Here is a 19,413-nt window from a genome sequence, read left to right on the forward strand (position 1 = left end):
GCCTCATTTATTCGCAGATAGAAAACCATTTCATGGTCCCTTACCGGGCGCGATAATGGGCTCCACATCGGCGTTTTTCGCGTTTTCTTTTTCCCCGCAGAACGGATTGCTTGACTCCTGCATGGTCGATTGCGCTTCGAAGAACTACCGACCCGGCACGGTTGAGCCAATCGCCGGGCCGAATTCTCAGCTGAGGCACCAAGCAATCGCATTGGGAATCGGGGAGGGCGCTGCTGAAATCGACAGAAGAGAGCTTCTCTCAATTTTTGCGCTAGAGAAAGCGTCGATAAGGCTAGATTACCAATTTTATTTTCAAATACCTCCCCCCCCCCCCCCCCCCCCCCCCCTGCCCTCCCTGTTACGGGTGTTATCTGCCACCTGTCCTTTGAGGTATGCCATGCCGTCTGCGGCTGGCGCGTGCGCGCGTGATTGCGAATTTTTCGAGGCTTTGAACCGTGTCTCGCAATATTTTAAAGCGCACTCTCGCTGTAATAAACGAGCATTCTGTCTATCGACGACAAAAACAAACATCATTGCCGCTTTTTTTTTTTTCTTCTGATTTTGCATTTGTTGAGAAGCGGAGAATTTGAAAATATCCGCTCGGCTCTGTATTTTCCTGGCTTGTCCGCGTTACCTTGTTTGCTTGTGTTTTTATTCGCGACTCCAGCGACCTATAGGGGCGCCACCGCCAAACAAACATGGCGGCTGGTTCCAGGTCGCGTCGGCTCGGCCGGGCCGTCTGAACGGGTGGCGCATTCAATTTAACAGATTTTCTTTTGTTATAATTCCGAATTTTATAGGTATTTGCACTGAGATGGTTAAATGTAGTCGGTGCGCATAAACTTGCCAAGCATAGATTTGTTTTGCCGGTTCTTTTCATGTCAAACTTTCGTTTCGGAGACTTCGTTCAAAACCGAAACTATGGGCTCCGGAGAAACGGTAATAGACTCTAATTAATCATCTAAGGCAGTGGTTTTCAGCCATCGATGTTTCGCGGACCCCTGGTGGATCGGCGCAGATGGTGGAGGACCCCGTTCGTGGTGAGGGGAGGTGAAAGTTATGGCTTAAATAAAATAGTGATTTAATAAATAGATATAACTAAGGGCTAGTGTGAAGTAGACCTCTCTTATTGACATACTCGCAGAAAAAATTGCCCGAAATCTGAAACATTTCGTCTAGACCTAAAAAAAAAATACAATTTTTATTGCCGGGTTGACTAACTCCGCGGACCCATAGAATGCCTTCGCGGACCCCATAAAGTCCGCGGACCCCCATTCGGAGAGCCACTGATCTAAGGAAAGCGGCGATTGCTACAGAATTGTTCCACCGAGAGTAATTTTGAACTAACTCGCATGCCTCAACCATGCGACTTATCTGTTCGAGAAATCGAGCTTTTATATGTATCCGCCTTTAAGAAACAGCTCCGGTCGTCTGCTCGGTCAACAACACAGGCTGCAGGAAAATTACGAAAATTAAGCAAGCGCTTCTTGAGCCAAGGAGCATGTTAACCTGCTGGCGCTTCACTAAGCAGCTGATACTCATATTTCAATTCAGGTTTTAGTAGCAATCGAGAGGCCATTTTGACGAGCGGGCTATGTATTATATTACGTACTACGTCTCACTAAAGCGATATTAGCATGTTCTTGGGGTTGAAATATGAACTTAGTTGACTAGCTATTAGGTGAACTGCTGAATAAAAGTATATTTGTCAGACAGAGAGATACTACTTAAACTTAGCCAAATGGTTCTAGCCGGTAGAACGGAGACGAATGCGGACAAACTGAGAAGAGTCTTCATCAAAGATTCACTCATAACCTCTCTGCATTGAACTTGACTTTGTATCCTGAAGGGATAAAATCAGTATTTTTTGTGACCGGTCAACCTGAGCAATATGCCGTGACAGCTTCTAACTTTCCGAGACGCGTCCCCCACCTTTTAAAAGCAGATAATTTCCCTGATTAATTGTATGCAGCGAGCAGGTTTTCTTGATTCAAGTAATTGCGAAATCAGCCCAACTCCTTCAGTGTGGTCCAGAGGCTTTTTCGGCGAAAAGCAGCCAAGATGAATAGCCAACGCACCGGCCGGCGTGGGTGGCTCAAACTTGAAGCTAATCGAACACACCCAAACTCAAGAAAAGCAGCTATCGAACCTTCCCATTCACTTGACTGCAACATTGGTGTTCCCTCCAGTGAAACACCTCGTCTGTCGTCCTTAGTCCACTGTTCTACATCCTTATAAAGAAACCACTTATCAGTTACCAAGTAGTCGTCACTTTGAATGTGATTCGAGACAGATAAGAAATCGAAACGTTTTTCCGTGATTCCTCTCCATGCAAGAATCGAAGGCACGTGACCGTGTGTTGCGGAGTAAACGGGCTTTCAAACACGTGATGGAAGGAAACAATCTCCCGAGGCTTCACCACACTAATGAACACTCAAACTTGAGAAATTTTCGGACCTTCGTCAAATTACATCGTTCGCCACCGCGCCGACAACACGTGCCCGCGAAAGCCACCAGAGACGCGGAGGGGCACGGAGCGACCTGGTCCGGCTGGTTCCCGGTTTTCCCGCTTGGCGGCGTCCGTTTTGCCGGAGTCGCGATATCCTCATCTTTTCATTAGCCGCCGATGCGGGCTACCGGAGGTCGAATGCTCGTATGTGTACAGACCTAGACCTCCGTAGGTTTTGAAACAAATTTATTAGCCGTTCTTGTTGTTATGGTACAGGAGACTGTTTACTGTGCGTCGCAGGGGGTAGCGTAGAAATAAGATAGGTTTAATAGGACTAACATACGGCGGCGCTAAATCATCAAGTGACGTGACGGGGGAGATAAACGTCAGCTTTGTCGCCGAGTCTAAAGGTGGGGATGTAGTCGAGCAAAGCGTGCCCGGGATTTGCAGGATTTCTTTCCAGGGGGTTTCGTCATAGCCCGTGGGTGTTTTCTTCGTGATATACCCCTGGTTGTAATCCAGGGTGACAGTTGTCATTTCGTGGTGGTGGTCTCGCATTTCTGGCGTGCGTTTTGTTTTTGCGTTTGTCTAAACTTTGCTCTTTTCCCTCCAACATTGATGAATCGTTTTTTTTTTTTTTTTTTTTTTTTTTCTAGTTAGTGGCATATGACTTGTTTTCTTGATCTCCCTCTTTCATCGATTTTCGCCCTGCACTGATGTGCATTGCCGGTTAAGCAAATGCTCGAGGAGTGGGTGACATTTGTGTTGTAAAAAGCAAATGCGAAACAAAAAAGATCACTATTGAAGATAGAATAACTCGAAGCGTTCGTTTTTTCTTTTTTTTTTAATGGATTTTTTCCTAATAACGTGCCGGGAGGTATTAGCGGCGAGATGTTTTGGTGGCGCCCTCCTATGGTTCCCCCTTGTGACGTCATTACCTTGCGAACAACAAGTTCGATGGTGTTTGTAAATAGCATGGTGGAAGCCTGAAATCATTGCGCTCTCAAAGCAACACTGCCAACACCGTCGAAATTAAAGTTCTTTCATTCCTCTTGTTTCCGTCGATGGTATACCCTTTCCGACGTCATAGTCAGCTTTTGGGCCAATCGTGGAAGGCCGACCACAGCGACGCTTTCGGTCGCGCACGTCGCCAATTGGCGACGAGCGCGACCGAAAGCGTCGCTGTGGTCGGCCTTCTACGATTGGCCAAACGCTGACTATGACGTCGGAAAAGGATTTATCATCGACGGAAATAAGAGGAATGAAAGAACTTTAATTTTGACGGTGTTGGCAGTGTTCCTTTGAGAGCGCAATGATTTCAAGCTTCCACCATGCTATTTACAAACACCATCGAACTTGTTGTTTGCAAGGTAATGACGTCACAAAGGGGAAGCGTAGGAATGCGCCACCATAACTTCTCGCCGCTAATAACTTGTTGACTCTTTTTAATGTGAAATTGGGTGGAAGTGCGCGTTTCTTCTTGTGCCCGTATATTTTCTTTTCTGGAGCTAATACTTCGATTATTTTGTTTCCGAGTGTGAGCACGTGCCGTATTCCGATCGTCGCAATTTTCCCTCGATCGGATGACAAGAGGGTGGGTTGATCATCGGTGCAACCAACCAACCGTCGTGTGCGGTAATCTTGCGGAAGACGTTTGCTTTCTTCGCTCGTTTTCCAGATCGTGCCACGTCGTAGGCCGCAGTTATTTCGGAGAGGAACGACAAGAAAGAAAATCACCGTTTTCATTTATAATTCCTCCTGGCGCACGCGTCGACCTTGGACTTGGTTAGCATCCGTGTTACGCACGCATCATTGCGTGGATCCACACGCCTACAGGTTGTGTCACCGCTGGGTCGTGTATGTTTAACGCGTCGTAACAAACGGTCCCTCGGTTTGCACCCGATGAGGTCTCCGGGACCACTTTGGATGCACGGGTGGAATGCGACGCTAAGCGCGCCAGTCGGAGGCGCATTCTGGGCACCGTAGTTGACCCCCATAGGCCGGCAGTGCGATGGGAGCTATGTACTGGTTGGACCGGTCAAATACGCCTACCTGTCTTTCGCCACGTGATCGCAGTCCTGCCCATACCCATGTGACAGAAGGTGGGGTCGGGTGGTGAAAGGGTGGCGGTGGATTGGGCCGGCGAGTGCGTAGCTCTTTTGACTCCACTGTCGGCTTAGGAGTGAACGAAGTATAGCTGCTGTCTGCAAATTGCAAAAGCAGGAAATGAAAGGAAAAAAAAAGACGCCACACTTTTCGGCGTAGCGTATAACGATATGCTGTCTACTTCGTTTGTAAACGAACCTTGGGGTTGTGCGCATAACTTGTGCGTGTTTCGGTGTGTGTTTTGCGAACCTGTGCGTCTGTATCGGAAGAAGCCTGCAGCCGCTGCTCAACGATAACGATATCGTGTATGTACCATCATCGTCCTATGTGAGTGCCTTGTGTCGTTATCTGGTATCGTTACCGGGAGCGCCAACACGATCCAAATAAACGGCAACAAACTTTAACCGTAAATCTTCTTTTTCTTTTTTGCCAGTGGGGTGGTTTCAAAAGGGACGTAATGTCACGTGAGGACCCGTCGTCACGGTGTCACGACCAGATGTGAGGATATTACATGTCCCCGAGTTTTAGGAACTATTCCCCCATGAATGCGAGAACAAGAGTCGGGTGACTTGCCCCCTCTAGGCACGAGAAGCAAAACGTCACGTTCACGTTGACGTCACTCCCCCCCCCCCCCCCCCCCCCCCCCCCCCCCCCCCCCCCCGGATTTCTTCGGGACCCGCTTTCCCTCGGGACCCGTTTTCTCCCGTTTTGCGGCTTCGTTTGGACCGCGCTTTAGTTGCCAGGAACTCGAACGGCTGGGATTTGTGTGGCGGTGTCACGAATTAACGGCTGTTTGCAAGTGACACTGAGCACCAACCTGTGTGTTCCGCGGGTTGCCTAAGTGAGATAGCGATAATCGGCATTATTTGGAGAACCTCCAACCTCGTATCGTTGCCCGCTTTTTACGACAGGTGTCGAACAGACAGACAGAAACATGGCACACACGCGCAGTCTCGTGGGGATTTAAGCGTCCTGCGCTCGCACGCACGCAAAGCGACTCCAGCCCAATTTTGATCGGTAATCTTTTTTTCGGGGTGCGAGGCTTTTCTGTTCTTGCATTTCGCGATCTTTAATTTCCGCTCGGCTGCGGCACCTCTTCGCCGCTCTTCCCGGCAGGGTCGCGTCGTTCGAACTCGACCGCGGCGAAGCAACCTGTCGTCGGCACGTGCGTGTGCCGCCCGCCTCTTCCCGTTGTTCGCCCCGACGGACGGACGTACGGCTCTCTGCTCGTTGGTGCGTCGCATCCTCCTCCGCTGGGATGAGCCAAAATGGAGCGTCCTTCTCTTGGCGATCGCCGCCGCGCAGGAAGTGTAATAACGTGTACTGCCTGGCAGCTGCCGCGGCTCATCTCATCTCCGCGCTCAAGGTCGGGGCGGGATGAGAAATCATAGAGCGGGCAGCCGCGCGTGGTGTAATGGTCCTGTCCGCCGAGTCCCTTTTTACGTACTCGGGAGTAGTTTCTTTCGCCATTTCGCTGTCCGCGCTTTCTTCGGGTTTCATTAGGGACTTTTCGTGGACCGTTTCTCCACCTCCGCTGCGCTCTCGGCAACGGAGACCGGCGTCGCCGGGCTCCGCGGATCTCGTAGCGGGTTGCGGAGGGAGAGAGCGTTCCGAGGCGGCGGAAGCGCTCTGCGAGAAGTCGCTTTTGATGGTTGTGTCGGGTAGTCGGTGGGCTGCCCGCTATCAGCCAGCCCTCTAACACCTTCTTTGCCGTATTTCCGACGTTCTAATAGAGTCTTGCACTTTGCGTTATTTTTCGGAAATTATGTGCGTACGCAAAGAGTTACTGCATTCCTCCGTGGATGGAGGATTCGTGATACGCCAGAAGTTGGATAAAGACAAGCCAAGACAAACGCAGTCAGAAAATGGCGGTTCCCATCACTCTAAATGTGATTACTCATGACATGCGGCACAAAAGTGCATCTTTTGTGCCGCTTGATTTATGCGTAATTATGTTACTCATGCGAACGTTACTCATCCCATGAGTAGCAGGACGTTACCCATCCCATGAGCAAAAACGGTTTCCCATGTTTAAAACCTCCTCACCACTCCCCCCCCCCCCCCCCCCCCCCCTACGTGCGAGGGGGACCAGTGAAAGAGTGGCGAGAAAATTTTCCCGCCTTTGAATGTTTCTTGCAGGCCTGGATTTAAGAGCAGCGCTGATCCCCGAGCTCTTGTGAGGGTGCTACTGGGTCCGGCATGCTGTCAATTTGCCCACCGGACCTGGGAATTAATATACCTATCATTTAAAGATGACGCGTGATCCTCAAAAGCAATGATGACGAAATTCTTATAGCTTGCTCTCCAAATCAAGTGGAAATGGGGACGCAGCAAGTTGCCTGGCGGTTCGATGGCAACTTTATAGTGAATGCAGAGAAGCGGGATGAAATCTATTCGCCAACAACCTCCCAGGTGCCAGACGGGCTTGCTGGAAGGGCAAAAATAACTGTTTGGCATGAGAGAAGCAATACTCAACTTGAAAGAACTTTATTCCAAACAAATTTTATCACATCTCGGGATGATATGCTTGTCGCAATTTCTAACTTAGAACTACACCCTATTTTACTGAAACGAACTTTGAAATAAAAGTACTATAAAATTTCGCAAAGGAGGAAGATCTGTACTCTTGTCAAGAACCAGAATAGCGCTCAATTTGTTAAGCTACTTCAAATACTGTTTGCAAGCACTTATCAGGAAGCAGAGGCGAGCAGATTGGTAACCTCTGTCGAACCTTGACCCTCGTTTTACAATGAATGTTTGCAAAAACCCTAAAAGCTGCCCATAGGAAGATGGATAGCTCAAGTTCAAAATATAATAAACACCCAGCAGAAGGACAGACGCCTTGAGGTCGGAGCAGGTGCTTGGTAAGTTGACCACCTGGGGACTGCTTCCGGGACAGAGAATACCCTTTGTTTTAGACCCCAGAAAGGCTTTCGGTCCTGGGCATCCTCTCTCAACTGTCGGAACATCTTCCTGGAAACAAAGTGCCCAAAGCTCTAATAAAATAGGTGCTACCCATCTTCACGCTCTCACTCTATAGCTGCGCTCAGCGTCAATGTGGGCTTAAATTTAATTATTCGGGAGCGCACTCGGGTTTCGGTCGCCGAAGGTGCTCCTGTCCGCTCAGTGAATCGTGCGCCGGCCGAACGCGCGCGCTCCGGGACAGAGTCTGAGCGCAGCAACGTGAGACGCGGTCAAGACCAGCCCTGTTTCCACAAACTGACTCACCTAAAGTCCCGTGCTGTGCTGGTGGATGGCCACAAATCAAGCACCAACCGGCCGGACAGTCCGCATATCCAAATGCGTCCTCACGGGTCACAAAAGCCCCACACGAGCAGTCCAGGGACGCGCAGGAGCCGCGAGTGGTGCCGCCGAGGTCGGTGTTCGTTAGGCCTGGCCTGACTGACATTGTACAGGCTGCCTTGTCAGAGGAGTGTCTGTATGGATATACCGAGGTCAGAATAACAAAAGCGAATCCAAGGATTATGCCGCTTCGTACTCACCTTTCTTGAAAAAGTTATGCCCGCCGCAGCGGTCCCCGGTCTCCAAAAATTATAGCAAACAAACGTCCCCTTCTCGGAGAGTTTCGCTTCCCGGCACCCGTGTTATTTTCTTTATTTTATTTTTTGCTTCCATGGCTGCTCTTTGTTCGTAGACGACTTTTCGGGAAAAGCTAGATTTAGCGGCATTACATTTTGCAGGTCTTCGTGGTCCGCATGAGGAACAATGCGAAAGCATGGGTAACGATTCGCGAGTGAAGCGCTTCGTTACCCATGAAGCTCTCGTTTTTCACGTGTTACTCATGAGGCAGCTATCTATGCCAGTGCTTCGGAAATAAATCACAAAAAGAGGTTTGATTTTGTTACTCATTACCATGAGTAACAGTGTGCGCATCAGTAACAACATGAGTAACCTGATTTAGAGTGATGCATGATCGCGGCTGCGCCCACTTTGACTTGCGACGCGCGAACGTTCCTCGGCGAAAGGATGGTGCATATCTGCCAAGTCTCCCGTATCACCCGAGAGATTCCCCAATTTTGAACAATTTGTACGGTTGTACGATTGACAGAAAAACCAGATCCGCCCTTCTCTCCCCGCACTTCCACAAGGAGTTTTTGCCGACGCAACAAACGGCTGCAATGATACCCAGTCCCAGCTGTTTCTCGCTAGGATGAGCAGTGCAACAGAAATGTAATAAAGTCGTCTTCATGTTCATTTGTTAATATTTCTTTTAGAGCGCTGCAGCCTTTAGGCGCCCGTTTCCAGCTTGAGTGGCGTCGGCGTAACCGCGCGTTGCATTAGGGTGCGTCTCGCATTATGACGTCACACGTGGCGTCACGTGTGGCTTCCGCGTTGCATTGTGAGACGTTTCCCATAATGACGTCACACGTGCCGTCACATCTGTCTCGAGTGTTACATTATGGGACGTTTCCCATAATGACATCATGTGTTACGTCACGGGAGCATGAGAGGGGGAGGAGGAAGGAAGAGGAGGAGAGGAGGGAAGATGCCGGCTACCCGTTGTGCGGGCAAGTGATATCACCATTCATAAATCACAGGGAGGCACGTATGAAAACGTGGTGTATCCAAGTGGCCATCTACCTAGGTACGGGTCTGTGGTCTGTGATCGATTGACCAGAGACCAATCGATCTCTGGCACGTCGGATGAAGTTAGTAAATCGTGTGCCGCCACAAATACTTCAAGAAAGGAGGAGGGAGAGAGCAGGACTGGAGGAGAGGGTACAGATGAGGAGGAGGGGCATACCCTTCCCTCTTCCACCTCAAGAGGTGCGCTCTAATTTGGCATTATACAGGGGGTTGTAAACGTCTTTCATTTTTTTCTTCTCAAGTTGCAGCATTCCGTATGGGAAATAAAAATGGTTACTTTATCTGGCGCTGCAAGCGCGAAATGGCCATTTTCGTCGCGGCAGAGAAACGCTATTCTAAAATTCTCTTACCATGCGCTAACGCAAGCACTAAATTTAGTGCCAGCCTGCGCTGAAATTGCGTACGATATTCTACAGCTCGCTTTTATTTCATTTCATGAGGAGTCGGGTGATCGCATGCATCACTAGAGTCGACTAATGGCCCTCGCTTCCCCCGTCTGGCTGGAAATCGGAGCATTTCCTCGAGTGGGCGTATCGACCGGCAGTCGGCGAGTGCACCACGATTCATAGGGCTGGCCCTGACGTTTCTCTCGTCGTGGATTTCCGAAGCGTTCCTTCGTAGCTATTAAAGTGGGCTGGTTCCAGGCTGGAATATTTATAACTTTGTCTCCGAAAAAAAGAAAAGCCTTACAAACTCGGTGAGACAAAAACAAATATGGGCGAACGCGGGGTTTCTGATGAATTGGGAGGGAACTCCGTCACCACGAGAAATGATGTTGTGGAGCCGCATATTGTTTGCCCAGAAGTACACGGACGAGCGTTTTGAGTTTCGCATATTTGCAGCGTATACACGAACTCATCTCTGTTACGTCACGGCGCGGTGGTGGCGCGTCGGACGCACTTCCGGTCCGGGGCTGTGGGCGGAAGTGCCTATCTGAGACGTGTATTCCTGTGTTGTTTTGAAAGGAACCAGACAAAAACCTGCCTTCTCGTCAAAATGCTGCGACTGGGGCTGTACCAAGAGAGTCGAGAAAGGTTTGAAGGTCAGTTTTCATGCGCTTGGTTCGTCCGAGAACGTGGATATGTGCCCTGAAAAAGAAAAACCAGACGCCGTCGCACCACGATTGCTTGGGTGGGAAGCATTTTGGGTTAAATTCAGGGATACTACTGGCCATCAAATTTATTTGCTTTGTTCTAAACGGAACGCTGGAAAACCGTCAAGTTGTACGGACCACCTGCGGACTACGTTCAGTGCGCCTTCAAGTTCAAACGGTCGCCTGATCGTTCGAACTGTCGTCTGCTCTTTCAAACGTTTCAGCTTGTCGTCTGCTCTCTTAGACGACGCCGGCCCGTAGACCAAACGTGGGCCCGGTACTTGCGATAAGAATTAAGTGCAGGCCTCAAAAGACACAAGTTTGAAGGTTGGTAAGCAGGCTCGATGTAAAAGGAGATGTTGATCATTGTTACCAGTGGCCATCACCGACTTGTTAGGCCTGATTCACTTGTAACGATTCTGCTCGCGATTTTCAGTATCGACGTCGACCATTTCAGTTATGGTTCATGCTTTTGCAGCCCCAGCGACGTTGCAACTGAAAATTGCGAGCAAAATCTTATCATGCGAATCAGGCTTAAGCATGCACTCTGCGGCGATCGCGGGGAAGGAATCGCTGCATGTCGCATTATTCACGCAAAGTTTTGCGGTGTAACGAGCCTCGGTAATTTCGTTGAGCCCGCTCAAGTAGTCAGACATTGCCAAGAAGACGTAGAATCAACGATTCGAACGCGAAAAAGGGCAGGGGGACTCACACCGACGCCAACAACATCGCATTTCAATGGTTTGTTTATGGGCGACGGCGAGCTTCTTGCCCACACTCCATCGTGCATGCGCGGCGCCGGTGGCGTCCGCTAGGGGCGCTCCGGTTTGTTTGTAAACATGAGTTGGTGTATAGTGTGCGTTGAGTTTAGCTGCATGACACGGAGTAAAACGCGGTAGGAATACGATATTACGTACCCATTATTTGCACCGATTTTTTTTAATTTTTTTTACGCAATTTGTATTTGTATGGGTACGGAGAGGGTGCAAGTCCTCCATCCAACTCGTTTCAACGCACAATGGAGCCCGAAGGCTGGCGGGCGGAGCACTTCCTCAGAAAAGCTCGCATCCGCATTGCGAAAGAGTGCGCGAGAGAAATTCCGTTACCCAATGTTCGAAGAGCTCTAATCTCACGCACATGGTTCTCTCTTGTGCGCTATTCTATATTGGAGAAGTAAAAATGCATGGTATTTTGTCGAACACTCGATTTGACTCATAGGCCGCTGGTTCTGATCCCGATTTCTTTTCGCCACATCGCTTTCAAACTGTCTTTAATCCCTTCGGTAGTCTCCAGTAGTAGCGAGCGCTCGGAGCCGCCGCGAAGCTTTGATAATAAGCGGACGAAAAACTCGCCTCCGCATGTCGCGTCTTGGCGCACTGATACGTAGGACGGAGTAAATAAATATACCACGTGGTTTCTAACAGTCTCGTGACTTGACCCGGCGGCTTGTAGCGTTGGGCTTTAGTCCATAGTGTAATAAAACGGAATATAGAATTACAAAAAAAAAAAATTGATCGTTGTTAGGTGTGCCGCACTAACTAGAAAATTAACGTATACCTAAAGGCAACATTCCCTTCCACATCTTTCTGGTCCTGAACGTGTGGAAACTATAAGGAGTATTCACTAGCGGCCACAGCTGTGTGCGCGAATGCTGAGCGCGTGCTGATGGACAGTCTCCACAGCTCTTTTGCAACATGCATTTCGCACCGTCAAGAGTGCCGGTCTTAGCAGCCTATTGATGTGATCTCGTTCTGAGCATGCGCTCTAAGCAGCACCCACAAATATGGCGTCCAGTGAATACTTCCTATACCTTGACGCAGCTTATTTCGGGACTATCATTTCTCATTGGTACTCTGCGGTCGATCGCGTGCCAACAGCGAGCGTTTGCCTGATTCGTTTCGCACCGTCGAAAGAGTTGCCCCTGTCCATACCTGTAGCTCTCAAGTTTGGGAAGCGACGCTGGCGAGCGACATCGAAGATATCTCGGTGGCGTTTCGGTCGCGCGTAATTACGTTTCTTTTTTCGTTTTTCCTTTTTTTTTTTTTTTTTTTTTTTTTTTTTTTTTTTTTTTGCTTGCGGAATGTTAGGTTGGCAGAATTTTTATTGGTGGGTATAACTTTGGGCGAAGGAGAATAACGAGGACAAAAAGGCTACAAGGAAAGCATTGCTATCGATTTTATAGGCCACTAAAAGTGCGAGCTGTATCATATTCTTTTGTTTCTTTCAAACTTTTTTTTTTCTTTCGGGCGCGTTGTTATTGCGCGTATGACTTGTAAACGACTGTGACTCTTGCGCGATAGAATTTTGCGGCCGTTTTATGCGAATATACCACCTCCTGCTCATGACGTCATCGTTAGTGGATCGCCCGACCCGCCCCGAGCGGCCAACACACCGAAGGTCGACGTGCACGTCTGCCCTTTTGCGGAGTTCGCATTGTGAGACGGCTCAAGACGTGCTGGCGGCGCACGACGTTGACTCGATCGAGACGACGCTGCGTCGATCGACGTTTGCGGAAAGAGGGTCTGGTCTTCTAGGTGGTGGTGCTTACTCTCGATGCAAGCATTGCATGGTCGCGTCTTGCGGACGCGCTCTTGCAACGCGCTGTTTACGAGCAGGCCCCCTCGAGGTGTGGACAAACGTGCAGTTTTCACACGAGGGGAGAGCACTGCGCGCGCGCAGAAACCATATTCGCGTGAAGTGGGGCGCCCCCTGCCGATAGCAGCGCCACCGCAACTGGAAGCCGTAAGCCGCGTGCTTTGAGGTTGAGTGCGATGCTGACAGCGAGCGGTTCGCCCTAGACCTTAGCAATGGTCGCCGTCTGCGCGCTGCCATCTTTGTCTGCTGGGCTGTGGAACGCCCTCTGAGCATGCGCTGTCGATCCGCTGCTCGGTATATCGGACGCTATGCATACGTCCACAGCTCATGCAGTGACTCGGCGTTAAGCGATGCAAAGGTATACCAAACTGCCGTTCGTGGAAGACGACAATTTGCTTTACTGCACGGCCCGTGCTGATGACGATATTTGATACCTCCTATCCTGATGCTATAGGAATATCCCTACGGACAAGCTATCTGATTTTTTTTTGTGTGTACGTTGAAATTTGCGTTTACTCTGGAAATTGCTATGACGGATCCATGCAGAAACAGTCATGAGGTAGACCGACAGACGCGACACATGCTCGCGGACTCGTCACGTGTGCAACTTTCTTAACGCATCGACATCGACAACTCATTAGATAAAAGCTCTTGAATATTCAGCGGAAAAAAACAAAAAAAAACAACACTTGTCTCCTTCTTCAAGGAGACGAGTGTGTTTCGACGAAATTGACAATGCTTAACAAAAGCACACTTTACAGACTGATGGATAGATGGATGTTAATGGCTCAACGGGCGGTAGTTAGCGCCACCTAGCCTAAGTCTAAAAAGACAAACATATGATTCCTCCCGCCGTCTTCAGCCAATTTTCTCCCCCAACTATCACCTGGCAGTGTGGTATATTAGCCGAATGACCTTTGGGGGATCGGGCGAAAAAACTAGAAAGCATCACTTCTTTCCCACGCGCTCTTCACGTACATACTGTTAGCCATCTTTGTCACTCCTCACTCACCCACTTGCTACAAAAGAACGTGTGTTCACGAACATGGAGGCGATATAAAGAAAGCTGACTTCGTTTTTATTTGGGTCTTCCCTCTATAGCATGACAGAGAGGACGGAGGTTGCCAAGCGAGCCCCGCGAAAACTTGTCACGGCCCAAAACACTTTTTCTTTTTTGTTTTTGTTGGTTTGCTTCCCGTTGAAGCGAGGGCCGGGCTGGCAGGAACCGTCTTGAGATATATAAAATCCGCGCGTCGTTCCGCGTGTCCATCACCGCGACTTTGCTCGACGTGGAAGCGCATCGATCAACATTTAATAACTGCGAGCTGCGGCAATCGATATCGGGCGGCTCGGCCGCGTGGCGTGCGCCGGTGTGTATCCGTCAGCTGCGCTGTCTGTCGCCTCGGCGGGACTCGGCCTCGGTCGTCCGTCGCGTTGGCCGTCTGCGCTCTCTAACGACCCAGTGGCGAGCAGATCGAAATGCAGGGGACGCTCGGTGCAACCTGTTTTCGACAGAGCTAGGTGTTTAGCCAGCAAGACCCTTGGGTTCATAACAACATCTTCCTCGATCGAGCGCGGGGCGCGCGGACCCGAATATTGCGTGAGCGTTCGAGTGGTACTCGCGTTCAATTGGTGCGACGCAGAATTCGGTGAACGAATACTTTAAAGATTGTTTACGTTGGCAGTCGAGAAGCCTTATATGACCTCGAAGCCCAGAATGTTGGCCTTCGCAAAGAGAGAAATAACGATCCCTCATACAAAAGACAGTCTGCAAACAACAGCCACCGCGATATCCGTGGTTCGAATGCAGCGTGCCAAGTTTCTCCTTGAACTCGTTGCCACGCGGCATTCGAAGCACGGATCTCGCGGTGACTCCCGTTCGGATCTGCATGCAGACTGTCCTGATGTATAAGCAGTGTGGCCCCGGCTTAAAAAAGGCCCTAGAGATAAGTCCCTGCGCGAAAGCGGACAGCGGGGAATCCCAGGGATACAAACAAAAATAGGGATGGGCGGAGGAGCCGAAGTTTTCGCCAAGCGTGACATCTGAACCAGGGCGCGAGGCCGGCGCTCTTTTTATAGCCAACGAAATTGCCCGTGGGGTGTGTCTCGTCTTCTCTAGGGGCGGAACAGGCTGGAAAAGCGGCGATTCCACCCGGGCGCAGCCCCCCGATTGCAGCGCGGATAAACTGACGGACGTGCGTGAGTTTATGGGGTACCGGCACACGTTCTTCCATCACACGGGCCAATGAGGGAAAGGGGTTCGACCGCGTGCCTGCAAGAATAATTTCTTCTCTCGTGACGCAGGAAGCGTGGAACAAAACGGAAAACGACCGATCTTACGAATCGGTTTGTCTACTGGGGAGGAGATCCCACAGTGACGCCTCTAGCGGTATGCGCTTCAGCTGTGGGGACAACAAACCGTATTTCCTTGTTTGTTTTTGATCCGAGAAATCGAACGTGACGGTTCGAAGGCCGCTCCTCGTGCGACTAAAGCACTGGACAGAGCGAAGCGCTCGTGGCCAGGCCGTGCTAGGCGAGGTCCCATTTCTTTGTTATGTTGTGTTAGTAAACACCGGGCTGTGGGGACAACAAGACGGTATACGTGCCTTCTAGTGGATTGCCTTCTGTCTCCCGTGCACTGAAGGAGACTAAAGTTACGGCGGCGTCACGCATGCGCCGAACGCTCTGCGAGTTAGGTATCTCGTCTGGCCACGCTAATGTCAGCTTCGTTCGATTTACTCGTAGCTCCTGCACCGGTGCAGAAGAGTGTAGGGCGGTGTATGCTTCGGTAGAAGCGCAATACACATTCCGGAAGTACACTGCCGTACAGTTTTCTGCGCCGGTGCAGGAGGGTCAGGGAAATCGGACGAAGCTAGTGATTCTCCGGTGCACTTTCTAAAAAAAGGTGGCTCTCCCCCGGTGTCAGTGATGGCCGCTGTCCAGCGCGAGCTTGCTACCTTCGATAGCGCTTCGGCGTCTTCGCTATATTACTCTATGGCGTCTCGTGAACCTCGGTGGTGCACGCTCAGTTATATCAGAGAGGGGAACGAGCGCGTGCAGGAAGCCGGGCATTTCAGAGGGGCGCCCTGCCGTTCCCATCCTGGCGGTGACTCTGTATGGATTCGCGCTCTGCGCGTCGACGCCCTCCTGTCGTGCTGTGGGGCCTCCTCTCCCCCTCATACAGCATTATTTTGTCATGCCCCCCCCCCCCCCCCCCCCCCCCCCGTTTTCCCCTCCAAATCAAGATCCTGTCTACGTGCCTGGCTAGGGATATGGGGAAATGCGACGCTTAAAGATCGACGACCAGACTCGAGATTCTGCAAGGCAGAACATCCTCCTCACCATGGGAGATGAGGAAACAGGCGACGGGGGAAAGGGGAGAGAGCGAGGGAAAGGTGGAAAGCGCGGACTGGTCGTCAGTGTTTAAAAGGAGCAGCAGGCGGCTGCTGGTGTTTGTTCTCGAGCGTTCTCAAGCGCTCTCCATTTGATGTTGAACCTGTTCGTATGTAAGAGTTACGCGAGACACCGCTCTTGCACCCTGGTCTTTCACGATTCGGGCGTCCCGATGAGGTCCTGCCCTGCAGCTCGGCTCTCCCTGCCGCACATCAAGCCCCGGACAACCGCTCGGCCGCAACAGGCTGTTTTTCGGATCTTATTTTTTGCTGAAAAGTCGGGGTTTATCGGAGCTTATTTTTTTTGTTAGATTCCCCATTCTCTAAAATACTGTGTTCCCAATTATAAAAAATTCAAAAACAAAAATATAAAGTCCGGGAACCGCAAGCCGTTATCCCGAGGGAGGACCTTGACGAGCTATAAGGCAACCCCTTTTCGTCAGTAGTTGGAGCTTTCAGACGAAACTGAAGTGGCATCTCCTCAGGACCTCTGACCCCGCGCTCTTCAAAAGGTTACTAAAAAAAAAAAAATAAATAGTAATAAAAAGTCGTCTTTCTTGCTTTTTTTTTTTTTTTTTTGTTTGGTCCTCAAACTTTGAAGCTTTCTTTTTCTTTTTTATAAACATAAATTTGTTGCCGGCGAGGATTTTCGAGTGTTTTTGGATTTAGCCGAAATTAGAAAACCCTATCTAAAACGTAAAAAAACAAGAAAGAAAACTACGAGGCTAGGGAAACGCTGGAAAGTGAGTATATGAACACATGGGGTGCATGTTCGACTTTTGTATTTCGTTTGTTCTCGCGATTTTCGCGATGTCGCAAGGCTTACAGCGAAGCTCGCCCGTGCTTTCGGTGTCGTCTGCTGTTTCGTTCCAGTCACGCGCAAAAACTCCGGCGGCCTTTGACTCGCTCGCGGTTGTTCGTTCCGGGAACGCAAACACAGGAATGCTCGCGAAGCGGACAAAAGGCGGACTCTCTTTTGTGCGAGGCGAGTGTTTATCCGAGATCGGCGGCGAACATTACGGCGGCAGGCACAGAGGGTCGGGGCTTTCCGGGGCCTTCTGATCCAAGACGCTTTTGATTGTTCGAGGATGAGTCATGGCCGTTCGATTGTTCTAAAGAGGCGGCCTCTGCGGACGAAATAATTATCATTTTCCGAACTCTGCCACAATGCTGGGGCCTCTTTCAGCCGCGCCTGGGAATCGTGTGGTGTGCGAGCGTGATGCCAGGTGTTGTGTTCCTTCGTTATTGTCGGTCGATTGAAAATTAATTTAAACGTCGGCAATTGAAAACACCCGAAATCCGAACGAAAAGGCCAGCGAAAGAAAGCGTACTAAATGCAGAGTCCAAGCTCAAAGTAAAGACTCTCTTTTGTGCGACACTCGCGTCGCACAAAAGAGAGTCCGCCTTTTATCCGCTTCGCGAGCATTCCTGTGTTTGCGTTCCCGGAGCTCAGGCCTTTTGCTTCGGAATTCGCTCTTCTGCGTTCTTATTGTGCAATCGCCCGTTCTAATTGGCCGGGATATAGTAAGCGGGACGCGCCATGGCTTGCCTTTCAAAACTGACACCGACTATGGCATTACTATAGAATAGTTGCGAGTACAAACAGCAGCCAGAAGCACGAGGTAGAGATTAAATAAATATACGCGAGTTTACGTGCGGAACGAACGGAAGGCTTCTGGCATGCAGCAGTGAAGGACTGATTCTGACCATTCCATGATTTTTGTTGACGTGCAGCTGAAGTCTCAGTTCCACGCACGCACGCACGCACACGCACACGCACACACACACTTGTTAGCTTCGCTTGTTTGCGGCTCTCGGGACTAGAGTGCGTAGAAAGTTTCGCCCTGAACGCAAGATTCCTTCGGTTGCCTGATCCGATTTGTTTGCGTTCACGCGAACGAAGTTCTTGCGATATTTGCGGCGAGTCGGTGGCGCGGCTTCCTGGAGATGACGTCATTCCGCGAGCGTGGCGAGGGCTTTTTAGTCCTTATGAAAAGTCGTCGACGCAGCGGCGTTTGACGCACGCGACAGTTTTGCTCTTTTTGAACTCGCAGTCAATTACATTAAAATTAGAGGCTTTAAATGTATTTTTGCCCGACGGAGCCCGGAGAGAGAGAGAGCGCAATTAACCTGGCTCGCAATACGGTCGAAACAGACGCGGCGTCTTAGTTTGGTGCACGCGTAGTTGCTATCTCGTGTCGCCCCTTTTATCAGAAGGGCGCGCCATCTTGCGGCTGCTACCCCAATTACCAGAGTCGACTCGGCTCGCATCGGGAAGGAGCCTGTTACGTCATCGTTCGGTGAGAACTCGGAGCCAATCGCAGCAGCGCCACCGCAGCGGCGTCACGTCATAGCCGGGACCCAACGTCGGGTGTACGGGTGCTTGGCGGAAGAGGACGCTGCACTCGCTCAGAGTTGCCCTGTTTCGGCCACCGGCCGCGCTGGCTAGTAGTTAAGGCCCATAGCCAGGGTTACAAGATTGGGCTATTAATAGCCAAATTGGGCTACTTCTTTTTTTATTTGGCGTCAAAATGTGGCGGTTGGCTATGTGGCTATTTTTGGGCTATTTCAAATCATGACGGAGAAAAATAATTCAACATGACAAACATTGAGACTGCGGGCAATATAAGGGAATACGAAGACACAGAGGTCTCTATTATTTATTTTTCTTGTGCTTGCTTTAGGGTAGAAAGATAAAAGACACTTTAGGATGGACACAAATCAACAGTCCATTTTTTACGGATTCCTGCTGTCAAGGTTTTCTGTGAAGATGCGTAGGCATGACGTCAGGACCGCGGCTTTGACCTAGATTCAGTTCTAATGGCATCGCTTCTGTATTCATTGTCGCTTATCTTATGCCTCCAAGTTCACACAAAGAAGGACCTTGCCCCTGCATCCTCCTCCCTGACCTTTCTTTTCATCACCCTACCATTTCCTAGGAAAAAGGTGGATTGGGAGGCTACATCTAGGTCAAAGCCGTGCAAGGGCAACTCTTCGATATTGATGAAACGAGTACTCATGCCGAATTACCCATCACCCGAATGCGCGGACTGGGAAACGAATGTGCTTCATGTACGTGCATGTGGCTTCGGAAGTGTTTTTCTGAATACTCTTGAACAGTCCTCGCTTTGCGAGAAGGACAGAATTGCGCTCTTGGAAGTATGTCGGGG

At 50.2% G+C, this 19,413-nt stretch overlaps 1 protein-coding gene and 1 long non-coding RNA gene across 5 annotated transcripts in view; one reads left to right on the forward strand and one right to left on the reverse strand.

Annotated features, from left to right (window-relative positions):
* Positions 1-19,413, forward strand: part of LOC8033610 (phosphatidylinositol 5-phosphate 4-kinase type-2 alpha) — an 80,492-nt gene that overhangs the window by 22,468 nt on the left and 38,611 nt on the right. The window lies entirely within an intron of this gene.
* On the reverse strand, positions 7,027-8,151 carry LOC120850639. Its single transcript, XR_005718197.3, has 3 exons — positions 8,059-8,151; positions 7,784-7,992; positions 7,027-7,528 (listed from the first exon to the last, which is right to left on the reverse strand). It is a non-coding gene; the product is annotated as an uncharacterized LOC120850639 (long non-coding RNA).

The sequence above is a fragment of the Ixodes scapularis genome, unplaced genomic scaffold (assembly GCF_016920785.2).
Source record: "Ixodes scapularis isolate PalLabHiFi unplaced genomic scaffold, ASM1692078v2 PGA_scaffold5__190_contigs__length_132052651, whole genome shotgun sequence".
NCBI classification, from domain to species: domain Eukaryota; kingdom Metazoa; phylum Arthropoda; class Arachnida; order Ixodida; family Ixodidae; genus Ixodes; species Ixodes scapularis.